This window comes from Lygodium microphyllum, chromosome 28, assembly GCF_053477565.2.
Source record: "Lygodium microphyllum isolate KBCC chromosome 28, Lygodium_microphyllum_v1.1.10, whole genome shotgun sequence".
NCBI classification, from domain to species: Eukaryota; Viridiplantae; Streptophyta; class Polypodiopsida; order Schizaeales; family Lygodiaceae; genus Lygodium; species Lygodium microphyllum.
Genome location: NC_141162.1, coordinates 104543194 through 104552033, shown reverse-complemented (window position 1 = coordinate 104552033; position 8840 = coordinate 104543194). Strand labels below are relative to the sequence as shown.

At 43.1% G+C, this 8840-nt stretch overlaps 1 pseudogene; it reads left to right on the top strand.

Moving 5' to 3' along the window:
- Nucleotides 1-502: 502 nt before the first annotated feature.
- On the top strand, nucleotides 503-3675 carry LOC148011831 (putative receptor-like protein kinase At5g20050 pseudogene; annotated as a pseudogene).
- Nucleotides 3676-8840: the final 5165 nt, after the last annotated feature.

Below are 8840 nucleotides of genomic sequence, written 5' to 3'. Positions count from 1 at the left end.
AACCCCATTTCCAAATTGGTGGGGACCCTGCCCCACTCAAACTCTGTGCATGATTTATAAAATTTGTAAGTCCAATTTTATTCAATATCATGTGTTGGAGATGGAATTTAATTCAATATGGAAAGGCTTTGATTTAATTATAGGTATTGGCAACAGGATTTCTGCACTGCTGGAAAGATCTATGCAGGCTGAAGAAACACAGTGAGGCATGTTTAACCCATCACTCAGTCAATCAGCATAGCATGACTTCTCTGTTAACAATAATTTACAGAGGCAGCTCAGAGAGGTTGAAGAAGCACTAGGGCAATTCTATAGGCTCCACTAAGATGCATTTCACCAATTCTAGCTCCCTTCTATCACCCTTGCCTGTGGCTTCCAGTCATGTCATGACTCCAGGTATCTGGTTACCCCCTTGCCCCCCCCCCCCCCCCCCCCCCCCCCCCTTGCCCCCTCTTTTGCTAGCCTCTTTTTGTAGCTACCTGCTGATCCTCCAAGGACACATTACTTCTTTTAAACAAGCTAGCACTTGTCATGCCTGAGAGCTTTTGATTTGCTCTTGATCCTGGCTGTTACCCCTGTTAATTTAATGCCTGATGGGTCAGTTTAGCTGAACTCATGGATTCTTTCCCTGCTGTGCATGAATGACCCCTTATGGGTTGTTTTTGCCTTTTCCTTGTTATAAGTTATATAATAAGTTTATGTTGTTTTGCACACACTGCTCTTCATCTTTGCTTCTCCAACATGCATTCATTTTGTTTATGTTGGGTGGGAGCCTGAATGTTATTTATGAATTATGTTGCTGCACACATGAGATGGACATTTCTTTTGATATTTTCCCTGTAGATGCCCCAATACTTTGAGAGACAACCTGATGTTCAGGTATGGCTTCTCCACGGTGATCCATCTAGTGTATTGATGTGCATAGGCTCTTGCTTTTCCTACCAAGAAAGACCCTGATCCCCCTCTCTAGGATCTCATGGTTCAGTTTTGTAGCTCTGCCCTCCATGTTCCAATGATGTCTATCATGACCCACATGCAAATCAGTCCCCCTTATCCAATCCTGTGCCAAGCTAACACAAGTTTGATTCCTGTCATTATCATGCAATTGCCCTCTTACTCAGCCATGCCCAATCAGATACTGGGTGGTTCATCATAAAAGCTATTCTGTGCCTTCTCTATCATATGTAACTGGTCTGTAGGCCTTCTTGACCTGCAATTGCGAGTATACAAGTGCCAGCAAACAACACACTAGCCCCTATCGCAGCAGGTAATCCATAGAGGGTTTTCCTGACATGAAGCTCTGTGTTAGAGCCATGGGAGAGTTAGAAGCAAAAGGGCAGACTCCAGATGTAGAGGCAGGAGCAGTAGACTGAGGAAATGACATATACTTCAAAGCAGGAGGTCCGCCCGTGGTGTATGCTTTCAGCTCAACCATAGTGTAAATGATGGTATAATTATGAAGAATGGCTTCCCCCATGTCTATGTTCTTTAATATCAAATATTTGACAGCTTGATCTATCACCTAGCAGAGACACTCATCATCATGGGCCTTATCCGCTGCCTGGCAATATTCAGCACGGTAGGTGTTGTCATTGACACAGTTCTAGCTACTCAGTTGGTCTCTTCTGGCAATAACACCTACCTTGGTGTGGTGATTGCCCTCTCGGTTGTGTGTTGTATTTCTCTGTCTCTCCTACTGTACAAGCTAATACAAGCGCGTAGGCGCCTGCTCTGGGACGCCCTAGATGCAGAGAAAGGACAAGCTACGCATGGTATGGATGTGGAAGATGAAGATGAAATCCTCAAGGCTCTTTCCAATGTTCCAACAAAGCTGAATTTCAAAGAGCTCGAGATCGCAACAGGCGGCTTTTGCAAGCTTTTGGGGCAAGGGGGGTTTGGGTCTGTATACGAAGGAGAGCTGCCTGATGGAACCAAGGTGGCTGTAAAGAGGCTTGAGACAGAGAGCAGGCTGAGGTGCAAAGAGTTCTGTGCGGAGGTGATCACCATATCTGGTATACATCATGTCAATCTAGTGAGTCTGCTGGGGTTTTGTGTGGAGGGCAACCAAAGGCTTCTCGTGTATGAGTTTATGGAAAATGGCTCCTTGGACAGGTGGTTGTTTCCCAAGAGGATCAATGGGGCATGCCAAGACCAGCAGGCTGAGAAAAAGCTTGGGACCTTAGAGGCTTTCCAGAATGGCAAGGTTGACCTTGTGGGTATGGTGGAAGAAGAGAAGGAGAACATGAGAAAGGGCGGAGAGGAAAAGAAGCTGTCCAGTGGCCCCCCACCTCTGAACTGGATGATGAGGTTCAGAATTGCATTAGAAACCGCCAGGGCTTTAGCTTACTTGCATGAAGAGTGCAGAGACACTATCCTCCACTTAGATGTTAAGCCACAAAACATACTGCTGGACTCCAAATTCCATGCTAAGGTCTCCGACTTCGGCCTCTCGCGAGCCATCGACCGTGAGCAGAGCCGCCTTGTGACCAGCATGCGCGGCACGCCTGGCTACCTGGCTCCCGAATGGCTCATCAATGCCGGTGTCACCCACAAGAGTGATGTCTACAGCTATGGAATGGTTCTCCTTGAGCTCGTCAGCGGCCGGCGCAATGTCGACCACTCCCAAAACTCAGATGCCTGGTATTTCCCCACCCTTGCCTTCAGGCGCGCACAGGAGATGCGGTTGGAGGAGATAATCGATCCCGCTCTGCGCAATGCCGGCATGGCAAAGGCTGACATGGACCAGGCCTGCCTTGCCATTCACATCGCCTTCTGGTGCATTCAAGATCACATGGCAGCGCGGCCCTCGATGACCAATGTAGTACGCATGCTTGAGGGCACAGTTCCAGTCGCAGAGCCACCCCTGACTGGGGTCTTTTCCTTCACAAACATCCTGACATTCGGGGGCGGGGCGATGGGGCGTGCGGGGGCTCCCTTCTTAAATCAGATGCCACTCCAGCCTGACAAGCTACAGAAGCAGCCACAAACTGAGCAGCAGGAGCAGCAGCAGCAGCAGCGGCTGCAGCACCAGCAGCAAAAAGGTCATCAAGATCTGGCTCTGCAGCATCCCCTACCCCTTCTGCACACTGAAGAGCCATTGTCCATCTCCATTGATTCCTCCACTCCTGATTCTCCCTTACCACCACCTCCTTGTAGATAATGGGGCTGAGGGTGGCTGTCTTTCCATTTCTCTGTGTCTCAATTCCATTCCAGTCAGCACCAGCACTTGTTTATTCCCATCTTCTTCAGCTTACTTCTCTGCTAGACTCTAGGTTCTCACGTGCAGGCGTTCTAGATGCTCTTTTAACTGATCCAGAAGACATCCACTCTGCATAAGTTTGAGCAAATCACTGCAACAAGTCAAGGTATGCCATAAGCCCCCAAGTGGAAGGCTCCCAATCTGAGTTTCACCCATCCCCATAATTGTGCAATTTACTCAATCAAGCTTTTTGCCCATGATGTGGCAAGGGCTAATTTTGATGAGAAGCCTCCTACTAGACTTTTCCATTTGTGGAGCCACAATTACCTTGATAAGCAACTTGACTTCTGTTTAATTCTGCCCATTTCTATCCTTTGCATTTGCATTATGTAGTAATTGATTGATGAGTTTTGTGTAAGTGATCATTCTCTTGGGATATTTTTCTTATTGCAAAGGCACATTTGATTCTACTTGAATCTCTTCAAACACAATAATAATCAATTCCCTAGACATCTAGGATTTTGAAGCCAAGCTTTGGTTGCATCATCAAGCCTCAACACATGATTTGTGGGCAATATGAACAACTGAATTGAGAGATATCATATTAGGGCTTCGATGCTTTGTACCATAGACTATCTACTAGCATCCCATGCACCACAACACTAGAGAACATGCCATGGTGGATGTAAGTTGTACTAAGCATACTCTTGATATTTCTATAATTTTCCAAATGTGATGTGGAGCTCTAATGCCAAGAAAACAAGTGGTTATTGATATTAGCAATGTCAATTAGACAAGTTGTTACATGTTATTATTGATATTAGCAATGTCAATTAGACAAGTTGTTATTGCCACCAACAATAGTGCCTTTTGAACATGCTTTGGTATTTTTGTATTTTTGTGAATGCGATGTGGAGGTCTAATATAAGGAAAAAAATTTGGTAATGACAACAATGGTGTATTTTAAGCAAGGTGTACTTCTTGGGCAACAAGTCTTTGAACTTGTGGTACTTATCCTATATGCTAGAGACATGCAACTTGCTTTTCCACATTGGACAACAAATTCACATATAGAAGTTTGGTTTGAAGAGAATATAAAGCTTGAGTTTTCCCTCCACATCTATTCTATATTGCAAGGCTAAGGGGGGGTCTTGAGCCTCTAGAAGGCCTCTTGAACCTACAACATGTGCCAAGAAATTTGGATTTTGAAAACTCTATGACCGGCCAGCAACAAAGGGCCTATGCACAATGAAGTGGGCTAATAGGTGAGTGTAGTGGGACCATGGGCTCGTGGAGCTACTTGACAAAGTGGCATGAACAAAGAAAATGCCTAACATTACATTGGAAAGTGATATCTTTAATATTGACAAGTTGGATGGCACCAATTACAACAACTGGAAGGCCCAAATCTGGCAAGTTTTAGTGCAAAAAAATGCAATTAGGAATTTGAAACCTAAGGGTGTCAAGCCCAAACTTACTGATCTAGAGGATTGGGGTGAATTAGATAAACTCTGCAAGTCCACCATCATAGTATCCCTCTCTAAGCAGGTGTTCTATAATGTTGTCTCTAATGGGCAGTTCGCATGGGAATTATGGGAAAAGATTCACAATGTATATGATAAATAAAGCCATGCTTCTCAGATGTATTGGCTGAAGCAACTCATGGACCTTCACACAAAGGAGAGCACTTCTATGTTAGCTCACTTAGATGCATTTCATTTCATTATCACTCGTTTGTATGTGCAAGGGATTGAATTCAAGGACACTCTTCTTCCCTTGTTCCTCTTAGTTACACTACCTAAATCATGGGATACATTTTGTACTGATATGTGTGCCAACATACCTACTGATGGGGGTTACAGTTGTAAGATGTAGAGGGTGCACTCGACTGAGAGGCTAACAAAAAGAATATCGATGCTTCCTGCATCTCTCATGCTTTGACAGCTAGAGGCAATACTAGTAGGGGAAATAATAACTACCAAGGAGAGACTCTTAATAGTCTCACTCTCAGTCATGTGGACGGTCTCACAATAAGTCTTATTTCTATAAGTCCTCATTGTCTTGTCATTACTATGGGAAAGCAAGGCATATTTGGCCACAGTGCCGTAAAATGCACAAGGACAAGCACAAAGAAAAGGACAAGGGTAAAGTACATGACAAAAATGATGATCATACCAACATCCCTAGCAAGTCTAGTGTTAAGATTGAAGAGATTAATATTGTGCAAATTGATTCTGATAATGATGTCATACTTACAACTTCTTCTCTTGATAGTTCACAGATATAACTGATGCTCTATCTAGGTATACGCAGTGTGGCCGATAGATTCAAGGGCTTCCTTTTATGTGACCCCTCATAGAGAGTGATTTCACTCCTATTGCAGTTTGACTGGATCTGTCCATTTGGGTAATGGCCTGGCACTCTAGATAGTTGGTATTGGTGATGTCATTTGGTTTAGGTTGTATGTTTACTCTTCATTATGTATCATGTACTGGCTCTCACAAAGAGCCTTATCTCTGCTAGCACTTTGGATGGACAGGTTATGTGGTTTCTTTTTGTGATTTCTCATGGAAGATTATCCATGTGAGTCTTGTCATTGCATATGGTGCTAAATCCAATATGCTCTACCCATTTCTTGTATCTGGATCAATTGACTTTATTTTGACAGTGAATACAGTTTCACATGTATCTATGTGGTATCATCACCTTGGGCACATGTCCTTGAAAGGAATGAAAATGCTTACTCATTTTTTGTTGTATCTTCTGCCTCTTGACACTAAGTGCTTTGAGTCTTGTGATCATTGTTTATATAGCATCCAGACACGTAATACGCATAAAGTTTCTGGTATGACACACATGGGTTAGCCATTGGCTCTCATTTATTGTGATGTATGTGGTCCCATGCCCTGCAAGTCATTAAGTGGTGCAATATTTCATTACCTTCATTGATGACTATACGCATAAGGTCTAGGTATATCCTATTAAGAAGAAATCAGAAGTCTTGGCTATATTTCAGCTTTGGCTTGCTTTAGTTGAGAATCAGTTTGGGTACTTGCTAAAATGGCTAAGGTCAAATAATAGTGGTGAGTATGTCTCTAAAGCCTTTAAGCAGTTTTGTGATGAGAGGGATGTTAAGCATCAGCTAACCGCCCTGTAGACCCCACCCCAAAATGGTATGGTTGAGTGCATAAATCGGACAATTCAAGAGCAAGTTTGCATTCTGCTTAGCCAGGCATGCTTAGCACAGCATTTTTGGATTGAGGCAGTTACTATTACTGTACACTTGATAAACCGGTCCCCATATATTTCTTTTGACTATCAGGTTGCAGAGGAGGTATGATCTAGAAAGCCTTCCTCATATGCTCATTTGTGTATCTTTAGCTATGAGGCTTTCGGCCATGTTTTCAAGGACAAGTGCAATAAGTTGGATCCTAAGTCGACATCATATTAGAGAATTTGAGAATTTTCTAAGTCTCAATTTCAAATAAGTGATAAATATTTGACCATGTAGCTAAATCTTGATCCATATTTGAAAGTGGGATTTGGAAAGGTAGCTTATATAGCATTTAGGGTTGACTCCACCTTTAAGTAAGACAACAAGATGTGACCATGTGGTCAAATAATAAAGGTATTAGGGGTTCCCAAAGTGCATGGAAATTTCCAAATTCCCTAATATAGTGTTAGTCTAAGAAATGTATCTTTCTTGGTTATGGAGATGCATGTGAGATGGGCTATTGCCTATGGGATCCGCAGGCTAGCTCAAAAGGTTATCCGCAACCATGATGTTGCTTTCCATGTGGGCAGAAAATGCATAAGCAGCTTGAGCCTATCATTGAGGTACATGTGAGGGTGATATTTCAAGAGGAGCCTCCTGCTACTCTATAGCCAACGTGATAACTTACAGCATTAGCGGCAGAGCTAATGCTCGAGTTGCCCATGTCCCTGATGCTCCACAAGATGTATAGAACCCACAGCTAGCAGTCTACTAGAGATAGATGATAGCATGTACAGTTTGAGCCCTCTATGGATTATGTTATGGTGATAGATGCTAGCGAGCCTCTTACTTATGATGAGGTCATGCAAATAGGTGATAGTCACTCTTGGAAGAGGGCCATGTAATCAAAGTATGACTCACTATAGAAAAATCATATGTGGGATTTGATTCCTTTTTTCCTAGTGGAAAGCGTGCTTTGCTATGCAAGTGGGTGTACAAGTTGAAAAGTACCCCTGGATCCCCCAAGCCGGCATATAGGGCCAGATTGGTTGCTAAGGACTTCAAGTGAGAACATGGTGTAGACTTTGATGAAGTCTTTTCTCTTGCTATGAAGATAACTATCCTACGCTTGGTACTGGCTTTTGGTTGCTCAACTTCACTTAGATCTCTCTCAAATGGATGTCAAGACGGCTTTTCTTCATGGGGACTTGCATGATGAGATTTAGATGGAGCAACCTAAGGACTTTGTAGAACCTAGTAGGGACCACCTAGTGTGCAAATTGAGAATTAGCCTTTATGGTCTTAAGTAGACACCTAGGGAATGGCATCACAAGTTTGATGCCTTTATACATTCACATGGATATTCTTGCAATGATATGGATCCATGTTTATACATGAAGAAGGCTCGTGATGGCAACCTTATGATTTTGATCATTTATTTAGATGATATGTTGATTATTGGGAGTGCTCATAATGAGTTGGATGCCTTGAAAGGTCAACTCAAGAAGAGCTTTGAGATGAAGGACATGGGACATGCATCACATATTCTTGGGATGCACATTACGCGTGATCACTCTAAGGGGCTCCTCTACTTCACAGAAGAAGTACATCCAGAAGGTCCTTTAGAGTTTTCATCTACACGATGTTAAGCCTATTGGTTGTTCTTTACCTTCTCACATGAAGGTTAATCAAGCGGATTGTCTACAGTTTGATGAGTAGAAGGTTGGGATGGCCAAGATCCCTTATGCATCCATAGTGGGCAATTTGATATATGCCATGATTAGCCACTTGTCCTGACATAGCATTTGCAGTGGAAGTTGTGGCACCCTATATGGCTACACTTGGCAGACAGCATTGGGATATTGTCAAGGGTATCATGAGGTACCTAAAGGGCACAACAGCTATGTGTATATTTTATGGTAGCCAAGATACATGAGTCGTGGGGTGCACTAACTCTGATTATGCAAGACATGCAAATAATAGGAAGTCCACCTCTAGTTATGTTTTCACTTTTGCTGGAGATGATGTTTCTTAGAAGTCCAAGGTACAAAAATGTATGGCCCTATATAGAGGCAGAGTATGTTGTTGCCACTGAGGCTTACAAGGAGGTACTCTGGCTAGGTTGGTAGACCTTGGCATTAGTGATGTGGTCCCTAAACTGCATTCAGATTTTATGAGTGCTATTCAGTTGGCCAAGAATAGGGTCTTCCATGTGAAGATGAAACACACTAAGGTGTGCTATTGCTTCATCAGAGAGGTCATTGAGGACAAGTCAGTTGACCTTGTCAAGATCTCAACTAACCAAAATCCTACAGATCTGCTCACTGAAAGTCTCTTAGCAAAGCATTTTTCCTTCCTTACGATGTTGATGTACGTTGGATGAGATGACATCTTTCCTCATCCTACTATACTTATGTACATTTGTAC